The 13764-nt window shown below is 35.7% G+C and overlaps 1 long non-coding RNA gene across 1 annotated transcript in view; it reads right to left on the bottom strand.

The window, feature by feature from the left end:
• Positions 1-992: 992 nt before the first annotated feature.
• Positions 993-13764, bottom strand: part of LOC134552516 (uncharacterized) — a 51100-nt gene continuing 38328 nt past the window's right edge. Inside the window, exon 4 of the long non-coding RNA XR_010080890.1 lies at positions 993-1449. This is a non-coding gene — a long non-coding RNA (uncharacterized LOC134552516). The remainder of the gene's footprint in view (positions 1450-13764) is intronic.

Raw genomic sequence — 13764 nt, 5'->3', positions numbered from 1 at the left:
ATGGTTAGCAAAAATGCTTTCTGCATACAAACCTCTCTTATAAATAATATAAAAATAACTATAAAATATGCATAAATATCTTGTTACAGAGATAATCATTAAATATTACACCACTTACATATTCTATTCTGTGGCACTTTCAATGTATCATATAGGAAGTGCATATAAATCCAAGGCAAAAATGACTGGCTTTCAAGGGAGAAGTCTACTATTTGAGTTATCCCCATTTAATTTGTACAGCAATGACCCTGTAGCTGGTATAGTCAACTGAATCAATATCATGCATATTTTAAATACAACAAAGATAAATAAATAGATGTATAACATTGAAAAGCTCAAAGGTTTTAAAATTAGAAAAGGCCAAATCCTGTTACTTCCATTAAGTTCTCTACAACAGTATGCATGTCAGACAGGCAGGATTTGGCTTACAGTCAGCATTAATATTCAAGTCTGAAGAAATCAATAAAACTGCTGCCTTAAGATGTAAATGCATGGAAAACAGCAATAAAGATCTCCTCCATACTGAAGATTACTGCCATCACAGCAGAACTATAGGAAGTGATCATGTAAGCACAATGAATCCTGGGGAGGGGGAAGGTAATTAAAACTCACTTCTTTTTAACTAAGTAGTAAAGCAAATATTTTTAAAACTGTGTTCAAATTTTCTTAATGCACATTGGAATTTAGTGAGCACTACTTTAACAACTACAGAAGAAAAGAGTTGTAGCCTTTAGTTCTTCTCTGAACTGAGCACACAGAGGTTGAAAACTACAAAAACATTCATTCTTTGCAAGCTTCAGTGGAACTACTGAGAAAACAGACAACAGCTCATAGGATGAGCTGATATTCCATAATACCTGAATATTACATTGCATATGTTAAACCTTCTTGGACATTTCGTACTCTGCAGCAAATTTTACTCCCACAGGTATTTCTATTACAATCATTAGATTTTTTCACATGAATGCAAGTTCAGTGGATGCGGAAAATTAGTTTCTGCCTCAAGTTTTCTTGTTACCATAAGAGTAAATCACACTATGCTAGTTGAATGTAGATTCCTGTCATTTAACAGGACAAAGGTTTAATAAAAAAACATTTATTTACTTTTATGTTTCTTTTCATGTCTGCAGAAACTTTAATCAATAGCTACAGATTAATTTTGTCTTCTTCTTGATATAATATCTGTTTACATGCCTCCAGTTTTAAAGCTTAGAATAGAAATGACTACATCAGTTTTATCATTACCACAAGGTCTCCTGTAAACTCCTTAAAGCCATTCAGCCCAAAGTTATACCTTCCAACTACAGTCTCTTAATGGAGTCCAAGTTTAATCTCTTCTCTGCAGCAAAAAGTGTTTCAGCCCACCAGCCTGTTGGCTCCAGTCAGTGGACACCATTTGCAGTCCTTGTGCAAAAGCTGTGATGTGATGCAGAAGAAGATACAGGATATCTGCAAATACAAAGAAAACCTTCAGATCAGAATACAAGGGAACTGCATTCCAGGTTTTGCATGAGATCCTGTTTCTCTGCTGTGCCTAGTGACTAATGCCCAAAACCCCTTCAAGGTGGAGAGTCTGTCCCCAGCATGGTATCACCATGGCTTTATTCTTGCAAGCTCAGCCCTTTGCAAGGGGACAGCAGACAGAGTGCCCACTCCATTTGTAGGGTTCTGGGTGCAACTACTTGTGCCCTCTGCCCTTGCCAGCTGCTCTGTTCATAGCACAGACCCCAGCCTGCTGCTTTGCACCATGCGGTAGAGGAGAAATGCCAATAGTTTTGTGGCACCCAGAAGATAATGTGCCTAAGTCCAATTAAATCTGTGAATTCCAACTTCACACAGACAGCTAAATCTAGGAGAAGGTGAGATTTCAGGATACATCGTTCTTACTCCTAAAACCGTTTGCAGAATTTGGACTTAATCCTCATTGAATTCACGTTCTATTACAATTCTCCTGAAAACCCTGAGAAATCTTTTTGTTCACTAATTGAGATCTATTTTAGCTCCAGTAGTTGTTAAAAAAAAAAAAAAGTCTATGGAGCTGAGGGGTCTCTTATCTAGTTAGAGGTTATATTTAATATTCTGGTCAGTTGTCTTTTGCATATGGATTTGCTAGATAACAGAGCTGCCATATTACAATAATCCAAAAATTAAGAATAATCATCCACTTTGTAACATTTTAACCATTTCACTTTCACAAATGAGAGTCTTTTCACAAAGGATTACCTTCTTTCCTATTAAAGCAAATGATAAAGAATTCTGCACTGCATATAAGGTATGCCAAGCACTACTTATTCTTCCTACAATCCAAAATGCTGCTGCAACTTAAAGAATCATTTATAGCAGATTGTTACAGGTAAAATGGGACATCGCTTTTGTTCTTTCAGGCTTTGCATGCCCTCAGGCTAGTGATTTACTATACATCCACAGTTTTCAGAAGCACTGTCTAAATTTGATATAGCTTAGTCCATAGGTGTTCGGTTTCAAACAAATCAGTTCATGTTTTTGGAGATAATTACCTGTCTTTCTATTTGCTATTGTTATTTCACACAAAGAATTAACTTTCACTCTAGAAAGGAAGAAAATTTCAGCACTACTGTATCAAAGAAAAGAAAAAAATAAAACCTAGCATCTGTACTACCAGTTAACATGTCTATAGACACAAAGGATTTCAAAATTAACTTTTTTTTTCAGGCTGAAGTAAACAGTAAATGTGAATTAGGACAACATCAAAAAACCTCCATGCAAAAGGTGGTATTTCCTTCCCAGAATGCTGTGTTTGTGATATTTTATTACTTACAAGGTTTGAAGATCCCAGTAGTGCTAGTTTGCCTGTATTTAATCCCCAAAGCTTGAGCAGTAAGAATTGGAGTTAAAACCTAATCCTCTAGCTAATTATTTAGCCAAAATCATCTAGATTAAAAATTAGCCTAATTTGCCAGTCAGTTTTTGCTCATGTTGAGATCTGTCTTGATCTGTGGAACTCTCATTTTAAAATGATTTTGTGCGTCAGGCTTACTGAGTCTGGTAAGAAAACTCTGTCTTACTCTGTTTCATTCATTTTAAGTCAACTGTTATGACAATTTGCAATAGTATTGTCTTCTCATCAAATCCGGTTGTTTCATGTGGAGTTGGTAGTTTAAACAAAGGTGATAAGTAGTGAAATTTTCATGACATCAGTATCAATGTTATTGCTAGTCTTTTGACAAAAATGCTTAGCCAAAATTTGTGGGGTTTGGGGCTGTTCTACTAGGACAATGCAAGTCTACTTTTTTAAAATCTTATTTATGCAAAGTCTCTTCCGAAGACTGCTGGAGACTGAGAAAGTAAGTTTTCTTCAAAAATTACGAATTTGGCAACAAAATGGGTTAAGTGTGTGAAGCTCATAGATTATTTCGTTGGATGTAAAGGAACAGATAAAGGCTTCACTGAGAACAGGGACTCTTCAGGTATGCAGCTGCAAGATATCATTTAATTTTCAGAACTGTGAGAATGACACAGCTTGTACCACATATGGCCACTTTGAGTATGCAGCCTAAAGGACTCAATATCCATTTACATCCAGATCAGTGAGCATCTAGGGAATTTTTATTTCTAACTTAAAGCTTAGAAAAGGATATCTGACACTAAAAAGCAGACATCACATCATGTTCTGTGTGAACCTCATTGCCATGGTTTCAGCATGCTCTGTACACACCTTGGTCAGGGCTCCTAATTGGCCCTGAATATCACTTGGAGTTAGTGGTAAATAGATGTCTAAGTGTCTCAGACTGAGAAAGCTCTTGGCATACAAAGAGATCAAAACCTGACATGGCCACCACCTCTATACAATATATTTTACTCTCCGTACAAACTTGCCTCTTTCACAGCCTTACAACAGTGGTAAGCTTTGAAATCTGTAGCTTGTGTGTAGCATAGAAACTAAAAGGATCCTTTAGTTTGTAATTTGGATCTGAGGACTTGACAAATATGTATCAACTGTTTCCTAGATAAAGCATTTTCTTATGTTTTTTGATAATCTTACCATTATATATGAGGTGAAGTATATAAATATAAAAATAGACTGATCAGCTGATTTTATTTCTTTTCATGTTTTTCTGTGTAAAAGTGAACTGCAGTGATACTATAACAGGTCTTGTGCAGGTGTGTCGTGCTAACAGAGCCAGTATCAGCACTTCCACTAATCTCATCAGCAAGGCTTCTCTGGCAACCTCCTTTCCAAGAGTAATTGTCAGAGAGGGAGTCTGACTCACCTATCTACATGCTCATTATGCTGCCATCCTTCAGGATAGCACCATTGCAAAGGATTTGAAAGCCTGAAACAGGACCAGGCAACCCCAGAAGAACCCTGCAAACATTTGTGTACAATCTTTATGTGTATACAGCTACACATACAAAAATTAGAAAGAAAGCCAGGAAGTACATCAGGGAAATACCTACTCCAAGAGGAGCTAGCTGAGAACCCATAGCTACAAGCCAAAATCCCTGCTGTTTTTAAATAGACTGGAGGAGGAACAAAAAATGTAGAATGGATTGACATGATGATGTCCCTTCCGAATTTCAGTAGGTGCCTTTTGCACTGACTTAAAACAGCTCACTGAAAACTTTACAGCACTGCACACAATAGTGTAAAGCACTATTTATTGCAGTGTTCCTTCTGTTGGCATGCCAGCACGCAACAGGTGTTCTGTGCAGCCCTGAGAGATGCAGATGTCAAACAGCAGAATGTTACCACCTCTGGTATCCAAGACAGCTACCAGAATAACTTGGAGCTGCAACTTTAGCAATGTAGAGCAAAATATTGAATCATAAAAAAGTAACACAACGATACAGCATGATATGAGATATATTAGCCTGTTGTTGGCAGATGATTCCAAAAAATAGCCCTTAGTACTTTCCTTGTGCACAAGTATTATAAGCTTGAATATTTGCCACTCATTTCTGGTATTTATATGCTCAAATTCCATTTTTGAGAAGAAAAGATAGATATTTATGTATCAGTGGAGAATATAGTTGCTAGACATTCAAATGTGAACAATTTAGCTCTGTTTCTTCGTTCAAATTGTAATAAAAATGTTAAAAATGTTATTTTAAAAATTATAATGGTAATTTTGAAAATAAACAACCTTAAATAAGAACAAGTTTCTTTTAAAAGTATGAGGATAGTATAATTATAAATCATTTTATTATAATCCTACTCATTTAATGATTAAAATTTTCTTTGGTAGTCCATTGTTTCAGTAGAGATGCATTTTAAATGAAAAATCTATTTGTTAGTTCCACAAATAAATTCATAAAGTTATGTTATGGTGACACAGACAGCTAGAATTCTTCATGCTTCCTATAGAATATCATGCTTTCTTTGAAAATTCTTTTTCTCAATGACAACAAATTTAACATTTCAGTCATCAGCTACACTTCCATCAGAGAAATGAGCACTACAGACAAAATATGTAATAATCCTTTTAAATAATGTTTTACTAACATGTATACAATACACTCAAAAATAATTCCATGCTTCTTTTTCATTTTAATATAATAAATTCAGAAATACTCATTCCTTTAATATGAGGCTGTTTGTTTGTTTTGCTTTTTTTTTTTTTTTTATCTATACAATGGTGGAAAAGTGATCCTATAACTTATAAACCTCTTAGTAATTTTGGTACAAATTCCTATCATAAATTTCAGATTTTTTCTGAGAAACTGTCCCTGTACTGCCTGGAGTTTCTATCTGATAACTGCTTTTCACATACTAACTCACGAAAATGAAAATTTCCAAAACATTTGGAATTGAACATTTGGAAATGAACATTTCCAAAACATTCCAACACCACTTATGACCCTTCAGTTTCCACTTCCTTAAGCAGGGCTGTTTTAACCTGGACTCTGTCATGAAATAGCCAAAAATTTGAAGCCTTGGAAAAACTAAATTAGTTTTTACCATTAACTAGTCAGAGACATCTTCATAATACATGCAAATCAGGTCTCAGTCATTTCAGAACTGTTTTAATATAGCAGCTGTAGACATTCAGATCTGCTAAAAAGTATGTTCTCACATTGGGCAACTAATAGGCCTTCTGATCCAAATCGAGTTTTCCTTTTTCTCTTAAGGTTGTTCTAAAGTCTTCCTGTTTTAACTTTATAATGTTTCCTAGTTTAACTTTATATTTCCTGGTCTATACTGCATGTAAGCACCACCCAGTAAATAGACAATTTTTGACTATCATCAAAGTGAGGGTTTTCCATCCAAGCAGGAAAAGAAGTCTCAAAGCCACACAAAGATAACACAAGAAAAGGATGAATCAGTCAGCTAAAATAGGGCTCTCCTTCAAGTATTAATTTGCCAGGAGTCACAAAAGGTTAAGTACAAAGGACACATGACCTTCAGTTTCCCATCTGTAACAAGTATCCAATAAACATGCTTTGTAAATTCTCTTTAAGGATTTTCCAGGCAGTTCAAAAGGAGCAAGAGTGATAAAATCTGTTAAATAAAATTCAGAAGACTTCTTTGAATTACAAAACTTTTAGTTGCAGAACAGAAACACAGAGGATGCACACGCAGTAGATGAAGTGAAACCATATTTTCACCTAGTGTACCAATGTGCTGGTGATGCTGATAACAGGTAACCAAAAGTCTTCATGCCAGGGATGTGGCTTTCCAATCCTCGGTGAATCTCATTCACATGACTAAGTTACGAGTCTTTGCAGATACTTTTTACAGGATCATGTAGGAGCTCTGAAGCAGAAGGAAGAATAAAATTCACTTTTGAAAGGCATAACTGGGAAAGTGGCCTCTTTTTTCCTGCAGTTTTTTTCTAATATTAGGAATATATGCAGCATTCTGCTACATACAGCAGATCAGGCTTTACAGGAAACAGAGCTCTGTCTCTCCCCATAAAAACAGTAGTGCTAGCACACTGTTAATGGTCATAATAAGGACACAACCTAAAGTTGCCTAGGTTTTAAAACCATAATCACTTTCTTTTAACTTGTATGGACTCTTTGATGCATTATGCTATACCAACTAGGAAGTCTTTTAACTAGTATATATGTATATATATATTAGTAGTATATATACTATCACAGCTTATCCTTTAAATGAATATGACTTTACATAGAGCATCAGAAAGGTACTTGCTTGCTATTGTCTATTTGTCTCAAAGAGAATTATTTGAAGCACGGAAGGGATCCTTTAAACAAACTTCATCATATTTGAAGCAGTTTATAATATATAAAAGAAGTGAAAGTAAGTCATTTTTCAATACCTTAAACTCTGTTAAACTGGTGAGCAAAAAATATTAGCATCACAATAATGTGTTCCTGCCCGTGTAACACAATTATGACACAAGTTTCACAGACACTGAAGATCCCTATCTGTGTTTCAGTCCTGTGATCTAACTACTAACTTCATGAAACATCAAACTCTCCATGAGCAATTACAAAGGGTCTGAAGTCAGTGAAATTAGATGAATTTTGAAAGAGCAAGGAATGAGAGTCATCCTGTTATCCCTTAATCAGCATCTTCTAACTTTAAATATTATATTAATTTCAGCCACTCACCCCCTGAAACTTACTAACATTTTCATTACTCACAGATAGAAACTAAAATTAATGACCACATGTTACTTTATTTTCCAAATAGGATGTGCAGGATAAGTAGTAACCTTGTGTCATATTTTACCAATGTCAAATATAAAAGTCAAATAGGGGGCATTTCAGAAGCCACAGCCAATAATGAATAAATAATGATCCTGAAGAGCATTAAAAATTAATGATATTAATTAATCAGTGAATGACCTTTAATAAATTTGTTGACATGAGTTGAACCAAAAAGAGTAAGTGGCAACTCAATGGTTAAAGTAGAACATACACCACCTTTTTTAAATCCTGCTTAGCATCCTATTACTTTGAAGTGAAGGGATTAATTTATCTGCAATCTATGTGGGCACTAAATATTGAGTGAGAGATCAAGGAAGATATTTTCTGAGAATTAAAGGAAAGACGGTGAAGTACATTTTTTCTCTTTAAATTCAAATTTCTTACTTTCAGTGTTCTGGTTTTATAGTTTCTCACACTCCCTAAGAGCAGCTACTTCTTATACCCACATACTTTCACTCTCCAGAGCTACAGCTTACACTACACTTCCATGAAACAGTCAATCTGATATTAAGTAGAAAGGTACCAAAGATGGGAGTAAAATAAGTCAGTTGTACTTGACAAAGCTTTGAAAAATTCACTTTGTCTGTTCAAAAGGAATCAAAAAATTTTGAAAAGCTAACTTTTTTTCCATACAGACATTATACCAGATCACATATCAGCCATTCCACTGCTGCAGAAAGCCTGTGTAGAGCTCTATGAGATGGTCTTTGAGAACAGAAATGCAACTGTGCTATATCTGATCAACTTGAGACCATCAGGGAATTGAGTGCACAAATCCAGCAATACTGAACATAGAGACATGAATTTAATATCAGATGTTGCTTCTCTGGTACAGATTAGAGAAAACCTGAAGGCAGCTGAACTCCCCATACTATCCTTCCTATGGTTTGCATGAAAAGCTAAAGATACATTATTATTTCAGAGTCCAAACTGGGTAGCTCCTTCCTTAAATAGGTAAAGCAAGCTGATGGAAGAAAATCTGAAATTTTCTTTCAGTTCTTTAAAAGTTCCACATTTGCGTCATTTAAAAGCAAGCTGTCTATAGAGTCTGTGATGAAAGGATAAGTAAATTGAACAGAGAGACCCAGCAAGGATCTAAGGAACAGTCATGAGTGGAAGACCCACAGTAACATAATCAGTGAAAACCTAATCAGTGAAAATTAGAGCACACTGAATCAGCTGCCTCTAAAGCTATCAAGAGAAAATTATTGTCCCTGGTGTGAGTCCCACTGAGATGAGTAAGCAGCAGAAACTATTTCTCTGAGACCTTCAGAATAAAAGGAGGTTATTACCTCCAAAGGTACAGTATTTATCACAAAGTGGAGTGGTGAAGAGGGTTCATGGATTGTGTAATAATTATTAAGGGATATGTCAAGTTAATTGTAGGAATGTTCAAAAAAATTTATGGTACACCTAATGTAAGGACCAAAGATGAGGAGAGGGGGTACCCAAGGTGAAGTGGGATGAACAAAAATGGGAAAATAGAGAGGAAACATGACAAAGCCAGTTTCATGTGAACAGATAGCTAGTGAGCAGTTTTGTGTCTCCTGATCACAGAGAGGAGGAACAGGTTCAGGCTGATTGTGAGCCATAACATGGCTATGTGAGGGCTATATGTGCATTTATAGGTGTCAGTACAGGCACCACCCTTCGTGGGGTCTGTGTGGCCACAGTTGTGTCAGACTTGTGTGTGCAGACTGGGAGTAACTTGTGTCTGGGGACAGGGAGCCACAATGGCTGCACAAGTATGGCTGGGGATTCCTGAGAAGAATTTGAAAACTGGGAACAATCATGTTCCTGCTATTTTTCAGAAAGATATTTCAGACAGCCACCTAATCAGCTTTTGGTCTTAGCAAATTGAGAGTTGTGAATTCAAAGATTCTCCATCCCTGGAGATATGTAAAACCCGACTAGACCTGTCCCTGAGCAACCTGCTGTAGGAGACACTTCTTTAAGCAGGGTTTTGGACCAGGTGGTTTCTGTAGGTCCCTTCCAAACTCAGCCATCCTGTGGTTCTCTGGAAAAAAATTCTACCCCTTTTTTCTAAAGGCCCTAAAAATTATGCAGTAGAAATATAACAAAAACAGAACGTGAAAGTTCTTAAGGAACAAAAGGTACGTTTCAAGAAGCTCTATGGTCTATATGGCCTTGAGACACAGACCTAAGCTTTCTCCATCTATTTTGTGAACCTTGTGCCTCTGTAGCTGCATTAAAGCAATGATCCAAACAAACCATGTTATAGTGGATTCCTTCCATACCACTGCCAGCTTGGGGCTCAGAGCTGTTTCAGATTCATGTAATCCAAAAAGTGAAAAGATCCTGAAAAATCTAATATAAATATCTAAAGCAAGATCATTATAAGTGGATAGAATTTAATCAAGCTGCCTATTTTATCATAGGGTTAGTAGAAGCCAATTTTAAAGGGGAAAACTAAAACCAGAAACTATTATCAACATACAGTACAATGTGCTTATGGTAAAATGTTGCCTTAGGGGAGAAGCTGATACTTTCAAAAATAAAAATAAAATGGTATTCTATAAAACCTCAGCTCTTAAAATATTTATATTCCACTTGAAAAGACTTGTCTAATAAAATACTTTAAGATCAAGAGGAATCACTGAGGCATTTAGTCTGCCTTTGCACGTATCTCAAGCTAAACAATATACCCAATTACTCCTGTAGTCACATCAGTAATAAATGGGTTTGACTGAATCATACCTTTCAGAAATAAACATACAGGACTGATCTGGAAATACCAAGAGGTGGAGAATGCACCATTTCTCTCTATAATTGTTAACACTGGCAACAGTAAAGATGCTTTATTTCTAACTTGAATGGATTTGATTTTAACATTCAAACATTAGTTCCTGTTGTGATTTTCTCTGATAGATGAAGGAGCCTTTAACATCCAATATTTTCCTTCCATGAGACTTAACAACTATTAATCGCTCAAGCTGATGGTGTAATATGCAGGAAAAAATACTTAGCAACTTCAAAGAAAATTTAAGAAGCAAGAAGAAACAAACCAAAATTCCCCTCAATATTCTTCCTATCACTCTTTAATACTTGTACTCTTAGTACTCAGGATCTTTTCACCATTTTTCTGGGAGGGGTTTTTTTTTATTACATGCAAGTATCACACTTCCATTGAAATCAAAAGTGGTCTAAACTGCATAGTTCAGGTAGATCAGAACTGTTAGCTAAATATGCTTACTTAGGTATGAACAGAGGATTGCTATTTATAAATTGCCAGAAAAAAAGGACTGCAGTTCCAGCAGTTTCCTCTTTTTATCAGAAACTTTATCAAAAACAGAAGATTTTTTTTTCTTAGGTAGTTTTCCTAGGAACTTAATTCTGTAGAGCAGTGTGCTTAATTACAACTTCCAATATTTAACTTTTAGCATTTATTTTATTATTATTTAATGGTTAGAGAACAATCTTAAATGTTGTGATTTTTGTTTCCAGAGTAATTGATATGATTTTTAGTATTATTATAGGAGGACACATTATTTGATAGAAAAACTGTCTATATAAGATCAACACTGAAGAAAGGAGTGTATCTGACTTTTAATAATATCTTTTAAATTGTAGTATCACCCCTCAGGTCAGACGTTTTACTTTAGATCACCAGTGTCATTGTAATCCAGGATCTCGTGGGGAAGAGAAACCAAAACCTCTCACAGAAATAGATTGTTTTGGTGATTTTTGAAATTCTTTTATTAGAACACTGGGAGAAAGAACAAAACTACCATCATGTCATAACAAAAGAATACAAGCTATTGCACTGCTTTATTTTACTTCCTGAATAGCCATTTTGTTTCAGGCTTATTTAGAAAATCATTTTCTCCAAGTATTACAGCAGTGAGAGACAGCCTCTAGGTAAGCATATACCACAGATAACCACTAAGGCCAAATTTTAATCATTCCCTTGGTTCTTTTAGCTCCTCAAAACCCATCCTTTTGGAGTAATATTTCTGGGCTTGCATTAAAGAACAAGTAAAAGAAAATGTGTCTGCTTGAGCTACAACAGCAGAAGGAATTACAATTCAAAACATTGTGTGACAAGACAATGAATGGAGATCTGTAATTCATTTAACAATTACTGGAATAATTTTGCAATGACAGATAAATATTTAAAGGCAGGAATACATGTAGTCATTTCTGTGTCTACCCTTAAAGATATTGTTAAACAGAGGTTTAAATCTGTAGATGTTCTTATTCCAGTTTTATATTTGATTGAGTTTTCTTATTCAAAACAAATTAGTAGGATTTACTAAACTAGAACAAGCTGAGCTCCCTGTGAGGAAAAGTCATTTTGCATTTAGCAAGTTCTGACGATTACACCGCAGTAAAAGCAGGGCAAACGGTTTAATAGAAAGGATATCTTGGATCCTGCAGCCTTAGGTTTCCGGGTTCAGGAATTTACAGAATCTGTGTTTTAACTACCTCCACCTGTACAGGATTTCTAAACTTGTTTAGTGAAGAGATAACCTGCCTCTCATCTCAGAGAGAAACTTACTTTTTCCATGAGATATTTAAAGTGAAAACATACCAAAAGCCCACTTCACAGATACAGTTAGGAGCTTAAGCCTTACTGGGATTAAAGTGGCTTAGGCTCCTCAATGCTAGCCCCAAAATCAAAAAGAAATTAAGAAATTTAATTACAATTGAATTGTGCCTTTGACTTTCCTTCTTCTGGCAGGACACAAATATATATTTAATAAGGAGCAGTAAATAAAAATATGTTTTGTAAAGTATATTAGCATGCCTGAAGCACTTACAGCAAATCACAGAAACTTTTTCATGTCCATCATTCATCATACTGAATTTTGGAAGCAACTAAAAGTCATTCCAGGCTAGAATCAAAGAAAAAATGTATGCCCCTACAACACCTTGCCACCATTGTTAGGACATGGCTCCTGCTTTTTAAGATTTCTACAACATAAAGGAGGCAAGACAGAGTTGTAGCAGGTGAAGTTCCCCAGGCCTCCAAGGAAACCACAAGGAAACATTCAGGCTGACATATTCTGCAACTTCCCTGGACAGCCTCGTTTATTAGCTTAGCTGAATCACTTCTCTTTCTCTTTTTCTGCCTCTTCTGGATGGCTTTGAACTGGTGACAATGAATGATCTTGTTATGTGTGTGAATTTGAGCAAAAGCCAAGCAGCTCTGCTATTGTTAAGGGCTTCTAAGCTTTACTAAGAAAAGTAGTAACAGTAGGAGGGTTTAGAGCTCACACTAAATTTTACTTAATGATACCTGTTACTGGGGCCCAGCAAGCTGTTATTGACACATCACTATTTGAGTGATATCTAATTAATCATTATATCACTAACCAGAATCAATGGTTATAACTTTGAGGACCTTTGTTCAACCTTCCCACTGAATATCTTGCACCAGCTTCGAGTTTAACCTAATGTGAAACTGTTTAACCTGTAACCCTGTGGCTGTTGGAAGGTACCCTGGGGTTTTGTCACCAAGGTGTTTACTGGACTGCAAGTGTATTCTAGTAGCAAAATAAATGTATGCTTCTCTCTGATTGGAAAAACATCCCTGTCAAACTTTGGACATATAGCATTTTCCCCTTGTTCCTCTAAAAAAACAACATAAAAGAAAAACCAGATACATTTTCTTTCACTTAAACTCAAGGAGAGTTGTTCTGGATGACCCTCCTGGCAGCAGAAACTTTATAATCACGCTTTGCTTTTAGAAGCTGGGAAAGCAAAGCATGTGGAGAGAACTATACTTATCCACCAATACTATATCCTATTTTTCCTTAAATCACTATTTGAGTCCTGTGATGACAGTGTGTACACTGAAAAAAAAATATACTTAATTTATCTTTTATTCTAAGAGAAGGAAAAAGATTAAAAAGTCTCAGACCTCTGCCTTGTGTGGTTGATGGAGAATGACTGTAAACACTCTTTAGGACCTTGGTTTAAGACTTGTTCATTACTGTTGGAGAGTAAAACATCAAGATGTGATTCCTTTTGCTTTTATTTTTGTAATCTTGAATCATTCCAGGTTTCACCTTGATGTTTAGTTTATCCTCCAAATTCTGTCTAAAGTTGGCTTATTACCCCCAGTCAAAAGAGAGCACTTATGTA

Source organism: Prinia subflava, chromosome 7, assembly GCF_021018805.1.
Source record: "Prinia subflava isolate CZ2003 ecotype Zambia chromosome 7, Cam_Psub_1.2, whole genome shotgun sequence".
Classification (NCBI taxonomy): domain Eukaryota; kingdom Metazoa; phylum Chordata; class Aves; order Passeriformes; family Cisticolidae; genus Prinia; species Prinia subflava.
The sequence above is the reverse complement of the archived record's forward strand: the minus strand, read 5'-3'. Positions and strand labels throughout refer to the sequence as shown.